This window comes from Puma concolor, chromosome A1, assembly GCF_028749965.1.
Source record: "Puma concolor isolate L17-30 chromosome A1, mPumCon1.1.hap2, whole genome shotgun sequence".
Classification (NCBI taxonomy): Eukaryota; Metazoa; Chordata; class Mammalia; order Carnivora; family Felidae; genus Puma; species Puma concolor.
In genome coordinates this window covers 115,790,543-115,807,417 of record NC_141667.1, presented here as the reverse complement: position 1 = coordinate 115,807,417, position 16,875 = coordinate 115,790,543, and the positions used below count along the sequence as shown (strand labels likewise).

Here is a 16,875-nt window from a genome sequence, read left to right as displayed (position 1 = left end):
GCAAATAGATGGGTCTTGTTTTTTTATCCATTCTGATACCCTATGTCTTTTGGTTGGCGCATTTAATCCATTTACATTCAGTGTTATTATAGAAAGATATGGGTTTAGAGTCATTGTGATGTCTGTATGTTTTATGCTTGTAGTGATGTCTCTGGTACTTTGTCTCACAGGGTCCCCCTTAGGATCTCTTGTAGGGCTGGTTTAGTGGTGACAAATTCCTTCAGTTTTTGTTTGTTTGGGAAGACCTTTATCTCTCCTTCTATTCTAAATGACAGACTTGCTGGATAAAGGATTCTCGGCTGCATATTTTTTCTGTCGAGCACACTGAAAATCTCGTGCCAATTCTTTCTGGCCTGCCAAGTTTCAAAAGAGAGATCAGTCACGAGTCTTATAGGTCTCCCTTTATATGTGAGGGCACGTTTACCCCTTGCTGCTTTCAGAATTTTCTCTTTATCCTTGTATTTTGCCAGTTTCACTATGATACGTCGTGCAGAAGATCGATTCAAGTTCCGTCTGAAGGGAGTTCTCTGTGCCTCTTGGATTTCAATGCCTTTTTCCTTCCCCAGTTCAGGGAAGTTCTCAGCTATTATTTCTTCAAGTACCCCGTCAGCACCTTTCCCTCTCTCTTCCTCCTCTGGGATACCAATTATGCGTATATTATTTCTCCTTAGTGTATCACTTAGTTCTCTAATTTTCCCCTCATATTCCTGGATTTTTTTAATCTCTCTTTTTCTCAGCTTCCTCTTTTTCCATAACTTTATCTTCTAGTTCACCTATTCTCTCCTCTGCCTCTTCAATCCGAGCCGTGGTGGTTTCCATTTTGTTATGCATTTCGTTTAAAGCGTTTTTCAGCTCCTCGTGACTGTTCCTTAGTCCCTTGATCTCTGTAGCAAGAGATTCTCTGCTGTCAGCTATACTGTTTTCAAGCCCAGCGATTAATTTTATGACTATTATTCTAAATTCACTTTCTGTTATATTATTTAAATCCTTTTTGATCAGCTCATTAGCTGTTGTTATTTCCTGGAGATTCTTCTGAGGGGAATTCTTCCGCTTGGTCATTTTGGATAGTCCCTGGCGTGGGGAGGACCTGCAGGGCACTTCCCCTGTGCTGTGGTGTATAACTGGAGTTGGTGGGCGGAGCCGCAGTCAGACCTGATGTCTGCCCCGAGCCCACCGCTGGGGCCACAGTCAGACTGGTGCGTGCCTTCTCTTCCCCTCTCCTAGGGGCGGGATTCACTGTGGGGTGGGGTGGCCTGTCTGGGCTACTTGCACACTGCCAGGCTTGTGATGCTGGGGATCTGGCGTCTTAGCTGGGGTGGGTAGGCAAGGTGCACAGGGGCAGGAGGGGCAGGCTTAGCTTGCTTCTCCTTAGGTGATCCACTTCAGGAGGGGCCCTGTGGCAGCAGGAGGGAGTCAGATCCGCTGCCGGAGGTTTGGCTCCGCAGAAGCGCAGAGTTGGGTGTTTGCACTGAGCGAGCAAGTTCCCTGGCAGGAACTGGTTCTCTTTGGGATTTTGGCTGGGGAATGGGCGGGGGAGATGGCGTTGGCGAGCGCCTTTGTTCCCCACCAAACTGAGCTCTGTCGACCGGGGGCTCAGCAGCTCTCCTTCCCTTTGTCCTCCAGCCTTCCCGCTTTCTGAGCAGAGCTGTTAGCTTATGACTTCCCAGACGCTAAGTCCCGCTTGCTGTCGGAACACAGTCCGTCAGGCCCCTCCGCTTTTTTGCAAGCCAGACTCGGGGGCTCTGCTTGGCCGGCGAGCCGCCCCTCCGCCCCGGCTCCCTCCCGCCAGTCCGTGGAGCGCGCACCGCCTCGCCGCCCTTCCTACCCTCTTCCGTGGTCCTCTCGTCTGCGCTTGGCTCCGGCGACTCCGTTCTGCTAATCCTCTGGCGGTTTTCTGGGTTATTTAGGCAGGTGTAGGTGGAATCTAAGTGATCAGCAGGACGCGCGGTGAGCCCAGCGTCCTCCTACGCCGCCATCTTCCCTACCACAGCATGATTTTCTAAGTTTATAAAGCAGTCTATTTACTAGATTTCTCCAATTCAGGGGCATTCTTGGATTTTTTCCTATTTAAAAACTTTATTTGGGGCAGCAACTTTAGGCTTTCAGCAAAATGGAGACAAAGTCACCATTCCCACCTCCCCCCTATGCCCACATATCCACAGCTTTCCATATTACGGACATCCCCCTCCAAAATGGTACACATCTGTTACCACTGATGAACCTCTGTTGATACATCATTATCATCCAAAATCCATGATTTACATTGTGGTCCACTCTTGGTGTTGTACATTCTATGGATCCAGAAAATGTGTAATGACACGTATCATCATTTTATCATTCAGAGTGTTTTCACTGCTCTAAAACTCCTCTGTGCTCTGCCTATTCATTTCTTCCCCCTTCTTCAGTGCCTGGAAATTACTGATCTTTTTACTGTCTTCATATTTTTGCCTTCTCCAGAATTCCATACAGTTGGAATCATACAGTATGTAGCCTTCTCAGATTGGCTTCTTTCCCTTAGTTATATTAATTTCAGTTTCCTCCATGTCTTTTCATAGCTTGATATTTAATTCTTTTTAATGCTGAATTATATTCTATTGTCTAGATGTGCCATGGTTTATTTATCCATTCACTTACTAAAGGATACCTTAGTTGCTCCCAACTTTGGGAAATTATGAATAAAGCTGCTATAAATGTCCACATGCAGATTTTTGTGTGGACGTAAGTCAACTCCGTTGGGTAAACACCAAGGAGCATGACTGCTGATTTTATGTTAAGAATATATTCAGTTCTTAATGAAACCACCAAATTATCTTCCAGAGTGGCTGTACCTTTTTGCATTGGACCAGAAATTTCAGACTTGACAAGGGAAAGGTAGAAAAGTGTATCTATGTCCCATTTGTAAGCAATTCTGAGATAATTCTCATAAAAATAAAATTATAAAAGAAGCCAAAAATCTAAGATAGCCTATACTACCAAGCAGAGCAAGAGAACAAAAGGGAAGAACAAGTAAAAATGTAGGAAACAAAAGAAAAATATTACTTAAGGAAATCCAAATAAAAGGACAGAGTTCTTAACTCACAAACAACTTCCCTCCAAATAACCTTGTTGTCATTCTCAAAGAAGCCCATATCCATGTATGAATTTTCCAGCCATGGAAAAATAAGAAAGAAGTATCATTTCAAGAAGAACTAGCCATGGGGGAAAATGCTTTTGTCAGAAAAACAGCAATATGCCCAATCTCCCACCTTATCTGTAGGAGGCCAATGTAACCAAAACACCTGAAGAAGTAAAAACCCTCTGTGTCATACTGATATTATGCCAGTAGCCTATAAAAGAAAGAAGGGTGATTATTTTTTTCTTTGAAACAATCCCATGCACAAAGATTTGTTTTGCCTTCTGGTGTGCATCATCAGTGGCATGAACTCATTTAGCTAAAATTCCAGACCACATCACTTCTTTCCAACTCATTCCCCAAAATTTGCTTTCTAGTCTTCTATCTGTGTTTAGGTGTACTCTACCCTTCATGGTGCTGGTCAAGCACAGCAGCCCACAGCAAGAGTCTCTGGTCTTTGAATTCCGAGGGCACCAGCAATGCATCGCTCATTCAGACTAAATTTCATAGAGCACTGCATAGGGGCTTAAACTGCATGGTTCCTTTCCCCACTCAGATTCTAAGGTCATGCAAGACAGATCTCTAGTACTTTCTTATCCATCCTCTATCACAGTGCTATACTCATAGGAGGTGCTCAAACCTTCCCGAGGGGTTCATTCAATCCATGCTGCCTTCCTCTCCAGAGCTCAAGATTGTCACCAGAAATAAACTCCCTTACACCATTACGCATCATGGCAGCCAAAGCTTCCCCTACCTCTGTGACTTCAGTGCCTTTTCTTTATTTTTCTTTAAGCAGATGATGGACATAAACTAAAAACAAATCCAGGTCAGCGAGTGTGTATTTATGGAAAACAATGGCTCTCTCCACTCCAGAATACAGTTCAGGTTACCACTGAATTTTAATATGCCATGATGGTAACCAAGTTCATAAATGGGTGATAAACATTGGCAGGATCACTGTGAATAACATACAAATGCAGGGAACAGATTGAAGCTTTCATAGTAATTTGGAATAGGACTCTCAAAGATTTTAACAATACTGTTTGTTCTGCTATAATGGGGTATGTAGATTCTTAAAAAGTAACCTGGTTTGTCAATAATTGTGATATTAAAAAAGTTGTTTTAGTGAAAGGGGAACATTTTGGGATTATTATGAGAGCATTTCAGACATGATAACCAACAATAGAGGAATTTCAGTTATAAGTATATATTATCATAATATAAAATGTATAGATTCACCGATCAAAGTGGACAAAGCAAACCCAAATGTTTCATTCCATTAACTCAGGAATTTTGTAGTCTTTTCCAAATCCTTTGGCTTTTATTTTATGATTCAGTTTTCTGAACCACTAACCTTAAAACAAAGAATAAAAAAATAAAAACCAATCTTCAGAACAGCTCACCAAGAATACACACAGCGGCATATTCACAGGCTTTGCAAAGCTGTGACTTTTCTCCTCCTTCTTGGAGTCCTAGTCCTTCAGAAACTTATTGTGATCAAAAGGAGTTGCATAATGCAAAGGTGTTTCTTAATAGAACATCTCATATTTCTTTTCCATTATGAAAACTCCCAATGCAGGAAAAATGGTTGAACTCCAGGCTTAAAACTAAATTTGAGTTTTCATATCAATCACTGACTTCCTAGGGCCATATCTGTGATGTTTCTGCAAGGGGTTTACGGCCACAGAGACATTAACTTTGCTCATTCCCAACCAGCCCGAGACTGACTTTTCCCCACCAATACAGAACAATGGTTACCGCCCAAGAAACAAAACCAAAAACTCAGTAGAGAAATTCAGGTGCATCTTCTTAAGGTACAGTCTCCTCTCCATAGGGACAATGATTTTGGAGATGAGAAGAGCCCTGTAGCCATATCTTCAAGACAACTCTTCATGTCATATTTCTCACTGAGGTATCATCAACAGTGAAAATCAACAGATTCTTAAGGAAACTGAGAATGAAAATATGACAAAAAACAAATCATCTGGTTCTTCTTTTTTTTTTTTTTTTTTTTTTTTTTTTTTTTTTTTTTATATATGAAATTTATTGTCAAATTGGTTTCCATACAACACCCAGTGCTCATCCCAAAAGGTGCCCTCCTCAGTACCCATCACCCACCCTCTCCTCCCTCCCACCCCCCATCAACCCTTAGTTTGTTCTCAGTTCTCAACAGTCTCTTATGCTTTGGCTCTCTCCCACTCTAACCTCTTTTTTTTTTTTTTTTTTTTTTTGTTCCCCTCCCCCATGGGTTTCTCTTAAGTTTCTCAGGATCCACATAAGAGTGAAACCATATGGTATCTGTCTTTCTCTGTATGGCTTATTTCACTTAGCATCACACTCTCCAGTTCCATCCACGTTGCTACAAAAGGCCATATTTCATTTTTTCTCATTGCCACGTAGTACTCCATTGTGTATATAAACCACAATTTCTTTATCCATTCATCAGTTGATGGACATTTAGGCTCTTTCCATAATTTGGCTATTGTTGAGAGTGCTGCTATGAACATTGGGGTACAAGTGCCCCTATGCATCAGTACTCCTGTGTCCCTTGGATAAATTCCTAGCAGTGCTATTGCTGGGTCATAGGGTAGGTCTATTTTTAATTTTCTGAGGAACCTCCACACTGCTTTCCAGAGTGGCTGCACCAATTTGCATTCCCACCAACAGTGCAAGAGGGTTCCCGTTTCTCCACATCCTCTCCAGCATCTATAGTCTCCTGATTTGTTCATTTTGGCCACTCTGACTGGCGTGAGGTGATATCTGAGTGTGGTTTTGATTTGTATTTCCCTGATAAGGAGCGACGCTGAACATCTTTTCATGTGCCTGTTGGCCATCCGGATGTCTTCTTTAGAGAAGTGTCTATTCATGTTTTCTGCCCATTTCTTCACTGGGTTATTTGCTTTTCGGGTGTGGAGTTTGGTGAGCTCTTTATAGATTTTGGATACTAGCCCTTTGTCCGATATGTCATTTGCAAATATCTTTTCCCATTCCGTTGGTTGCCTTTTAGTTTTGTTGGTTGTTTCCTTTGCTGTGCAGAAGCTTTTTATCTTCATAAGGTCCCAGTAATTCACTTTTGCTTTTAATTCCCTTGCCTTTGGGGATGTGTCGAGGAAGAGATTGCTACGGCTGAGGTCAGAGAGGTCTTTTCCTGCTTTCTCCTCTAAGGTTTTGATGGTTTCCTGTCTCACATTCAGGTCCTTTATCCATTCTGAGTTTATTTTTGTGAATGGTGTGAGAAAGTGGTCTAGTTTCAACCTTCTGCATGTTGCTGTCCAGTTCTCCCAGCACCATTTGTTAAAGAGACTGTCTTTTTTCCATTGGATGTTCTTTCCTGCTTTGTCAAAGATGAGTTGGCCGTACGTTTGTGGGTCTAGTTCTGGGGTTTCTATTCTATTCCACTGGTCTATGTGTCTGTTTTGGTGCCAATACCATGCTGTCTTGATGATGACAGCTTTGTAGTAGAGGCTAAAGTCTGGGATTGTGATGCCTCCTGCTTTGGTCTTCTTCTTCAAAATTACTTTGGCTATTCGGGGCCTTTTGTGGTTCCATATGAATTTTAGGATTGCTTGTTCTAGTTTCGAGAAGAATGCTGGTGCAATTTTGATTGGGATTGCATTGAATGTGTAGATAGCTTTGGGTAGTATTGACATTTTGACAATATTTATTCTTCCAATCCATGAGCAGGGAATGTCTTTCCATTTCTTTAAATCTTCTTCAATTACCTTCATAAGCTTTCTATAGTTTTCAGCATACAGATCCTTTACATCTTTGGTTAGATTGATTCCTAGGTATTTTATGCTTCTTGGTGCAATTGTGAATGGGATCAGTTTCTTTATTTGTCTTTCTGTTGCTTCATTGTTAGTGTATAAGAATGCAACTGATTTCTGTACATTGATTTTGTATCCTGCAACTTTGCTGAATTCATGTATCAGTTCTAGCAGACTTTTGGTGGAGTCTATCGGATTTTCCATGTATAATATCATGTCGTCTGCAAAGAGCGAAAGCTTGACTTCATCTTTGCCAATTTTGACGCCTTTGATTTCCTTTTGTTGTCTGATTGCTGATGCTAGAACTTCCAGCACTATGTTAAACAACAGCGGTGAGAGTGGGCATCCCTGTCGTGTTCCTGATCTCAGGGAAAAAGCTCTCAGTTTTTCCCCGTTGAGGATGATGTTAGCTGTGGGCTTTTCATAAATGGCTTTTATGATCTTTAAGTATGTTCCTTCTATCCCGACTTTCTCAAGGGTTTTTATTAAGAAAGGGTGCTGGATTTTGTCAAAGGCCTTTTCTGCATCGATTGACAGGATCATATGGTTTTTCTCTTTTTTTTTGTTAATGTGATGTATCACGTTGATTGATTTGCGAATGTTGAACCAGCCCTGCATCCCAGGAATGAATCCCACTTGATCATGGTGAATAATTCTTTTTATATGCCGTTGAATTCGATTTGCTAGTATCTTATTGAGAATTTTGGCATCCATATTCATCAGGGATATTGGCCTGTAGTTCTCTTTTTTTACTGGGTCTCTGTCTGGTTTAGGAATCAAAGTAATACTGGCTTCATAGAATGAGTCTGGAAGTTTTCCTTCCCTTTCTATTTCTTGGAATAGCTTGAGAAGGATAGGTATTATCTCTGCTTTAAACGTCTGGTAGAACTCCCCTGGGAAGCCATCTGGTCCTGGACTCTTATTTGTTGGGAGATTTTTGATAACCGATTCAATTTCTTCGCTGGTTATGGGTCTGTTCAAGCTTTCTATTTCCTCCTGATTGAGTTTTGGAAGAGTGTGGGTGTTCAGGAATTTGTCCATTTCTTCCAGGTTGTCCAATTTGTTGGCGTATAATTTTTCATAGTATTCCCTGATAATTGTTTGTATCTCTGAGGGATTGGTTGTAATCATTCCATTTTCATTCATGATTTTATCTATTTGGGTCATCTCCCTTTTCTTTTTGAGAAGCCTGGCTAGAGGTTTGTCAATTTTGTTTATTTTTTCAAAAAACCAACTCTTGGTTTCGTTGATCTGCTCTACAGTTTTTTTAGATTCTATATTGTTTATTTCTGCTCTGATCTTTATTATTTCTCTTCTTCTGCTGGGTTTAGGCTGCCTTTGCTGTTCTGCTTCTATTTCCTTTAGGTGTGCTGTTAGATTTTGTATTTGGGATTTTTCTTGTTTCTGGAGATAGGCCTGGATTGCAATGTATTTTCCTCTCAGGACTGCCTTTGCTGCGTCCCAAAGCGTTTGGATTGTTGTATTTTCATTTTCGTTTGTTTCCATATATTTTTTAATTTCTTCTCTAATTGCCTGGTTGACCCACTCATTCGTGAGTAGGGTGTTCTTTAACCTCCATGCTTTTGGAGGTTTTCCAGACTTTTTTCTGTGGTTGATTTCAAGCTTCATAGCGTTGTGGTCTGAAAGTATGCATGGTATGATTTCAATTCTTGTAAACTTATGAAGGGCTGTTTTGTGACCCAGTATATGATCTATCTTGGAGAATGTTCCATGTGCACTCGAGAAGAAAGTATATTCTGTTGCTTTGGGATGCAGAGTTCTAAATATATCTGTCAAGTCCATCTGATCCAATGTCTCATTCAGGGCCCTTGTTTCTTTATTGATCGTGTGTCTAGATGATCTATCCATTTCTGTAAGTGGGGTGTTAAAGTCCCCTGCAATTACCACATTCTTATCAATAAGGTTGCTTGTGTTTATGAGTAATTGTTTTATATATTTGGGCGCTCCGGTATTCGGCGCATAGACATTTATAATTGTTAGCTCTTCCTGATGGATAGACCCTGTCACTATTATATAATGTCCTTCTTCATCTCTTGTTACAGCCTTTAATTTAAAGTCTAGTTTGTCTGATATAAGGATGGCTACTCCAGCTTTCTTTTGGCTTCCAGTAGCATGATAAATAGTTCTCCATCCCCTCACTCTCAATCTAAAGGTGTCCTCAGGTCTAAAATGAGTCTCTTGTAGACAGCAAATAGATGGGTCTTGTTTTTTTATCCATTCTGATACCCTATGTCTTTTGGTTGGCGCATTTAATCCATTTACATTCAGTGTTATTATAGAAAGATATGGGTTTAGAGTCATTGTGATGTCTGTATGTTTTATGCTTGTAGTGATGTCTCTGGTACTTTGTCTCACAGGGTCCCCCTTAGGATCTCTTGTAGGGCTGGTTTAGTGGTGACAAATTCCTTCAGTTTTTGTTTGTTTGGGAAGACCTTTATCTCTCCTTCGATTCTAAATGACAGACTTGCTGGATAAAGGATTCTCGGCTGCATATTTTTTCTGTCTAGCACACTGAAAATCTCGTGCCAATTCTTTCTGGCCTGCCAAGTTTCAAAAGAGAGATCAGTCACCAGTCTTATAGGTCTCCCTTTATATGTGAGGGCACGTTTACCCCTTGCTGCTTTCAGAATTTTCTCTTTATCCTTGTATTTTGCCAGTTTCACTATGATATGTCGTGCAGAAGATCGATTCAAGTTACGTCTGAAGGGAGTTCTCTGTGCCTCTTGGATTTCAATGCCTTTTTCCTTCCCCACTTCAGGGAAGTTCTCAGCTATTATTTCTTCAAGTACCCCTTCAGCACCTTTCCCTCTCTCTTCCTCCTCTGGGATACCAATGATGCGTATATTATTTCTTTTTAGTGTATCACTTAGTTCTCTAATTTTCCCCTCATATTCCTGGATTTTTTTATCCCTCTTTTTCTCAGCTTCCTCTTTTTCCATAACTTTATCTTCTAGTTCACCTATTCTCTCCTCTGCCTCTTCAATCCGAGCCGTGGTGGTTTCCATTTTGTTATGCATTTCGTTTAAAGCGTTTTTCAGCTCCTCGTGACTGTTCCTTAGTCCCTTGATCTCTGTAGCAAGAGATTCTCTGCTGTCAGCTATACTGTTTTCAAGCCCAGCGATTAATTTTATGACTATTATTCTAAATTCACTTTCTGTTATATTATCTAAATCCTTTTTGATCAGCTCATTAGCTGTTGTTATTTCCTGGAGATTCTTCTGAGGGGAATTCTTCCGCTTGGTCATTTTGGATAGTCCCTGGCGTGGTGAGGACCTGCAGGGCACTTCCCCTGTGCTGTGGTGTATAACTGGAGTTGGTGGGCGGAGCCGCAGTCAGACCTGATGTCTGCTCCCAGCCCACCGCTGGGGCCACAGTCAGACTGGTGCGTGCCTTCTCTTCCCCTCTCCTAGGGGCGGGATTCACTGTGGGGTGGGGTGGTCTGTCTGGGCTACTTGCACACTGCCAGGCTTGTGATGCTGGGGATCTGGCGTCTTAGCTGGGGTGGGTAGGCAAGGTGCACAGGGGCAGGAGGGGCAGGCTTAGCTTGCTTCTCCTTAGGTGATCCACTTCAGGAGGGGCCCTGTGGCAGCAGGAGGGAGTCAGATCCGCTGCCGGAGGTTTGGCTCCGCAGAAGCGCAGCGTTGGGTGTTTGCGCGGAGCGAGCAAGTTCCCTGGCAGGAACTGGTTCTCTTTGGGATTTTGGCTGGGGGATGGGCGGGGAAGATGGCGCTGGCGAGCGCCTTTGTTCCCCACCAAACTGAGCTCTGTCGTCCGGGGGCTCAGCAGCTCTCCTTCCCTTTGTCCTCCAGCCTTCCCGCTTTCTGAGCAGAGCTGTTAACTTATGACTTCCCAGACGCTAAGTCGCGCTTGCTGTCGGAACACAGTCCGTCAGGCCCCTCCGCTTTTTGCAAGCCAGACTCGGGGGCTCTGCTTGGCCGGCGAGCCGCCCCTCCGCCCCGGCTCCCTCCCGCCAGTCCGTGGAGCGCGCACCGCCTCGCCGCCCTTCCTACCCTCTTCCGTGGGCCTCTCGTCTGCGCTTGGCTCCGGCGACTCCGTTCTGCTAATCCTCTGGTGGTTTTCTGGGTTATTTAGGCAGGTGTAGGTGGAATCTAAGTGATCAGCAGGACGCGCGGTGAGCCCAGCGTCCTCCTACGCCGCCATCTTCCTCTTCTCTCTCTTAAAATTCTCATCTGGTTCTTCTACAGAATCAACCAAATCCATCCTGGATGAGTGGGTGAAAAGTCTTACTTCTATATCACCAATTAAGACCATTAATCCCTTCCAGAACTGACATCAGTATGAGTTCACTGGGGACTTTGACTACAAAGCTTATACAAGTTTTCTGATAAACTCATTCGAAGTTTTTCTGAGGCTCTAATAAAGTCAAACTTGGATTCTAAGGGCTCTACCTAATGATACAGTCCTTCCTTAAAACATTTCAAGAAAGACTTCAAAAGCCTCATTTCACAGATGAGGAAACTAAGGCTTAAGAACATAAAGTTCCATTAATCTCAGGTAGATTTTTTGTTTTCCTGCCTCAGGATCTCTTCTGAAAGTGCAAGAGCCCATTCAGCCCATATTCAAGATGGCTTCAAAGTCTTCAACCATTGGGGCATGGGAAACAGGAAAAATGTCTCAGCTTTCCAGCCTTCCAAAAAACAATTCCAGAGACATCCCAGATGCTTCTCAGAAAACCAGTATAATTGGGCTCCTGTTGCCCACAGCAATACACCCTTGTACTGGCTTTTTCCCTTTCCTGTTACTCTCTCTCCATTACTTCACTCATACTTCTTAGGTTCATTTCCCAAATAAACTACTTACACCCAAGGTTTTCTCTCAGGCTTGTTTTTGGGGGAACTAAACTAAAACATCCCACCTTTGTGGCATGATTAACTGGACAGTTTCTTACAGCTCCTTCCTAATCTATTACTCGGTGGCTTTAAATCATACACAAAATTTCAAAAATCTTACACTCAGCCCTGAATGGAGTCCATCAAGGCAAACATTCCAGAAGAAGCTACTAATATTGTAGGAATGTTGAGACACAATCGTGGGACAGTTCCCCCTTGTTACAATTTACCAGGATGTGAACAGCTGGATATACATTTCCACCTAGATTTGGACAGAAGTGGCTGTTTATCTAGAAAGGCTCATTCTACTCACTAGTCTGTACAGAAGGCATGGCATAATTCTGTATTAAGTTATCCAGAAAGGCAGTTCTGGGGCTCATATTTTAATTGACATGTATCTAATACAGACAGATCTTAAAGCACAATTAACAGGTTCTCCTCATCCAAGTATAATTTTCTAAGGCCAAACCCGTTCTAATTATCTGAGCCTGAGGGTATAACGATGGCCCTAGGGACAGTCTCCAGAAACCCCTAGGAGTAAGTATAAAGAAGGAGTAGGGACAGGATGAGAAGAGACACAAGATTCAACTAGTCCAGCCCTATCTTTTCACAGATGAGAAAAGGTAATTGCTCAGGAAATTGCTGACGTGTGCACAATGCCCCACAATTCAGTAAGAACTGGAAGGACAGCCTAGGCCTCTCCACCTGTGCTGCCTCCTCCATGGAAAGCCAAATGTGGAAAATGCAGCCTAAAAAATTCTTCATAGTCCCTGTCTCCAGTTGCTCTAGTATCAAAATGGTATACCACCTTTTGCAAACATCATAAAGACTCCCATCATGCCTGTGTGAATAGTAATGAAAAAGCTGGAGTTCCTCAGAAATATTCCATGCTGTCAGTGGTAGAGATAACAGTTGTACAATAATCAAAGATTTGCAGAGCTTTAGAACTAAAAGAAGTCTAGTTGATGGTTGTTCACAGTGAGGTGTCATTAATTTGGAAAAAACCATGTATTTCTAAGAACTGGCAAATGGCTTTTTTTTTTTTTTAGTTTCTCCAATACTTTCTTTTTCCAGAGAGCAATAACAATAATAATTAAGATTGTGTGATTACTATACTAACTGCTTTATGTGTATCATATATTCCTTATATTGTAGGTACAATTATCATCCCCTTTAGCTTCTATAAATGTGCCATAAACTCAGAGTAATGACAACATTAAAAAAAATAACAATTTCTAGGTTTGCAATCCCCTACATAAAAAGACAATGTAAATATTCCTTTAGAGTTCTGTAACAATGTTGTTTTCGCTTACATTTTCAGTACATTGATCATTGTTGGGGAATGTTACTTATCTACTTGTTTGTTGTGGTAAAATATACATAATATAAAATTTACCATCTTAACCATTTCTAAGAGTACAGTTAAGTAGTGTTAAGTATATTTACATTGTTGTGCAAACCAATTCTAGAACTGCATCTTGGAAAAACTGAAACTCTGTACCCATTAAACACCTCCCTTCTTTCCCCTCCCCCAACCCTTGGCAACAACTATTCTACTTTCTGTTCCTATGACTCTAACTACTTTAGATATCTCTTATAAACAGAGTCACACAGTATTTGTCTTTTTGTGACTGGCTTATTTCATGTAGCATAATGTCCTCAGGTTTATTCATGCTGTAGCCCAAGTCAGAATTTCTTTCCTGTTTAAGGTTGAACAATATTCCATTTTGTGTATATACCATATTTTGTTAATCCATTCACCCATCAATAGACACTTGGGTTCCTTCTATCACTTGGCTACTGTGAATAATACCACTGTGAACATGGGTGTACTATCAAATTGCTATTTAAAATAAATTGATTATATTCAGTAGTGTTCCTTCCACCTCATAGTCTTAGATTCCTGTTCTTAAGAAAAGCTAACCTCAGTCCCTTTTATTCAGTTATTCACATTTGGGAATAAGCTTAGCCTATTGGCCAAAGAGTCATGGCCAAGTGTAGTCATTTATCTCAGCACAGAGGAAAAGGCAATATGCCTAGGAGGATAGGCTCACCAAAAGCTGGCCTTGGAAAACCCATTTCATGAAGTAGTGACAAAGTGACAAATTAGGGAAACCATATAAGCTTAGTAATTATAAACATGGGTCTGGGATCAGAATTTAGTTCTAGCACTTACTAGCTGTGTGATCTTGAGAAAGTTACTTAACCCTCTAAGCCTCAACTCTTAATCTCTAAAAAAAGAGGTGATAATAATAGTTCTTACATCCTAAAGTCATAGTAAGGAACAAATGAAATAATCCATGTAAAGAATTTAGCATAGTGCCTGGCAGAGAGTTAAGTGTCCAATGGTTGTTAGCTTTTATTCTATGGTTATAGGTCACCAGTTCCAACTACCTCAATTACAAATCAGACCCAACAAGATGAATGAGCACACACTCCTGCCATTATAGGCAAAGAGCTCTGGATATCCAGGCAGAGACCCCTTGTTTAACATGAAAATCACAGTGATAAGGGATTTACCATCTTTTAATCATAAAAGTCTTGTTTATTTCAAACTTTGATTAAAAAATTATATCACTTAACCTAAGGTTGACCCTTTTCAGCCTTACATGCTTAAAAACAAGAGTTAAGAAATGGGAAGTGAAAATGTTAAAACATAAAATCTGAGCAAAATCAAGTAAACCTCACAGATGTGTTTCTGCTAAGAAAATTCCTGACCCTGTAAGTATCTTAAATCATCAAAAATAATTTGATTTTCTACTGCTTTGCGATTAAATGTGGGCCATCACAGCCATCACACAAAGACCACTACATTTTAAATAAGGATCCGTCAATGTTGGCCTTTTAACAGGCTATTTATCTCTTACCTCAGCATTTCTGCTTTTGCAATACTGATTTACTTAGAGTTTAACACCTTTGGGCAGTTCAAAGCTTCAAGGCAACTTGGGAGCTGGCCACATTCAGATAGAATGCAGAACTATCAGCCTGCCCACCAAACACTTGCCCTTCAAACACCCTGCCACTGAACAACTTCCAGTCCCAGAAAAAGGCTTCCTAGCTCCAGTGTCCTCTCTAAGCCTCTGGACCATAGCACCAGTCAAGTACACAGTACGTTTCCTCTAGCAGTCTTGGACAATTTAAAGAACCTACATGGCCCTCCTCCTTTGATCAGACATAGTCCACAATATCTAGGGTTCACAATGCAAAGCAGAATTAACAATTTTCCTTTCATATCATGCCACCCTGCTTTGCTCCTGCTCACTGTTGATACACTCAACCCAAGAACCACCCTGCACATGAGTGGGAAGCAATGCTGGCTATGCATCATAATCACCAGATCACTTTTTATAAAACTGTGGATGCCTACATGTCACTCCAGAGCACCTGAAACTGAAGTTCTGAGGATAGAGTACAGAGTTCAGCAGTTCTTGGGAGCTCTGCAGGTGACTCTGATGTATAGTGAAGTTGAGAACCTCTGCTGTAACCAAAACAGGAAGTCGGAAGTCAGAGCACATTGTCAGGAACTGAACTCCAAGTAGGCCTTGCTCAAGATGAAGGATGAAGGTTGGCAGAATCCTTCAGCCACACCGAAGATTCCAATTAGTAACCCCAATTCACTACTAAAAAGGAAAGAGGTCCTTCCTCAGCACACCTAGAAATCAAACCTGCAAAACCATTTCTACCTGGGGCTACTGAGTGTCGGCTCCCCCACTCTAGCCAACATCACACCCTGAGTGCTCATCTTATCTGGCTGAACTGTGCTCCTAGCCTTTCTGCAGAGACTATACATGCACAACTCAACTACACTGCAGAGTAAGCAAAGTTGGACGGAACCCTATACAGTCAGGGCTCCACAGGAGATCTCAGGGGCCACCAGCAGCATTCCCTCTAAGCAGCAGGATCAGTAAATGTGAAACTGTCAAGACCCAGAAAGCAGGCAGACCACGAGCTATGTGTCATCAACAACAGATAAAGGCACATGTGCTGAGGGTATTCAATAGCAGGACTGAAAACAGAAGAACATGCAAGTGGCCTGTCCCTGTACAGTCAGAGCTTCAGACAGAGAACCAAGGCAGAGACTGAATATAGAAGCAGGGCAGAGAAGCAGTGTGGCATAATACAAATGAACCCTGGCTCTGATTATGATTTGGAGCAAGGGAAAACAAAACAAAACAAACAAAACAGCAGCCTCAGTACAAATCCTGGGGCTCAATCAAATGTTAGCCATATTATTATGAGATAAAGAAGTAGTTCCCAGGATCTAAACAGAGGTTTAGTCAAAAGGAAATAAGGCAAAAAGGCCAGTTACACATCAAAGCAGGCCCAACAGAGCTGAGAACCCAGTTCAACATGCACCAATGAACCAGAACTCTTGGTTCTAGTTTCTTTATAACAACAGGCTTACCTCCAGAGTCTTGGGCAAACTGGGCAGCTGTGGCCTTAGCTGCAAAGGTTAGAGGCCTGGAGGCTGAGGGCACCAAGCCAACTACTACACTGATTGGCCTGGCACAGGTTCAAAGTCAAGTTCATCCCTGGGATTCAAAGGGTCCACTTTCCTTGCACTCAACAGGTTCTTCTCAGTGTGGCCCTTACTTCAAAAATTACTTTTTTTTTTTTATAACTCCTAGTATTTTTTACCTCCAGTTTCAGGTCCCCATTCTTCCTCTGGCCAGTGGCTTCCCACCTGTTCTCTACCCTCAGTCACTTTGTTTCCTCTCATACTTCCCCTGTTTTATTTAGTCTCCCCTCCAGCCTTCACTCTAGGCCGAGTCCCCAGAGTCCAAAAGAAGTCTTTCTTCCCCACCCTTTCTCCCCTACCCCATCAGGTCTCCACACTCTGCCCACCACCAATCAGCAAGGGTCTTATTAGCCTCTAATCCATCCCATAAAGCCTTCATTTAAGAATTCTCATACATATTTTTATGTTAATAACACCCACCATCTTCCCTGGAAAGTTCTCATTAGCTTTTCCTCAAACACTGAAAATACAGTAAGACTCCACATTAACATCTTACCACGGAAACCTCTGTCCTGTTGGCATTTCAGCTCACTCTCAATAGGGGGAAGGGAAGCATCTGACCATACCCTGAAAAGAAACCAAATGGAGAAGCAGATAAAGAGGGAC

The 16,875-nt window shown here is 41.9% G+C and overlaps 1 protein-coding gene across 1 annotated transcript in view; it reads right to left on the bottom strand.

The window, feature by feature from the left end:
* The window catches only part of ANKRD55 (ankyrin repeat domain 55), a 534,677-nt gene extending 517,805 nt beyond the window's left edge, over window positions 1-16,872 (bottom strand). Inside the window, exon 1 of the mRNA XM_086700691.1 lies at window positions 16,766-16,872. The gene's annotated coding sequence lies outside the window, so the exon portion shown is untranslated. The remainder of the gene's footprint in view (window positions 1-16,765) is intronic.
* Between the last annotated feature and the right edge of the window lie 3 nt (window positions 16,873-16,875).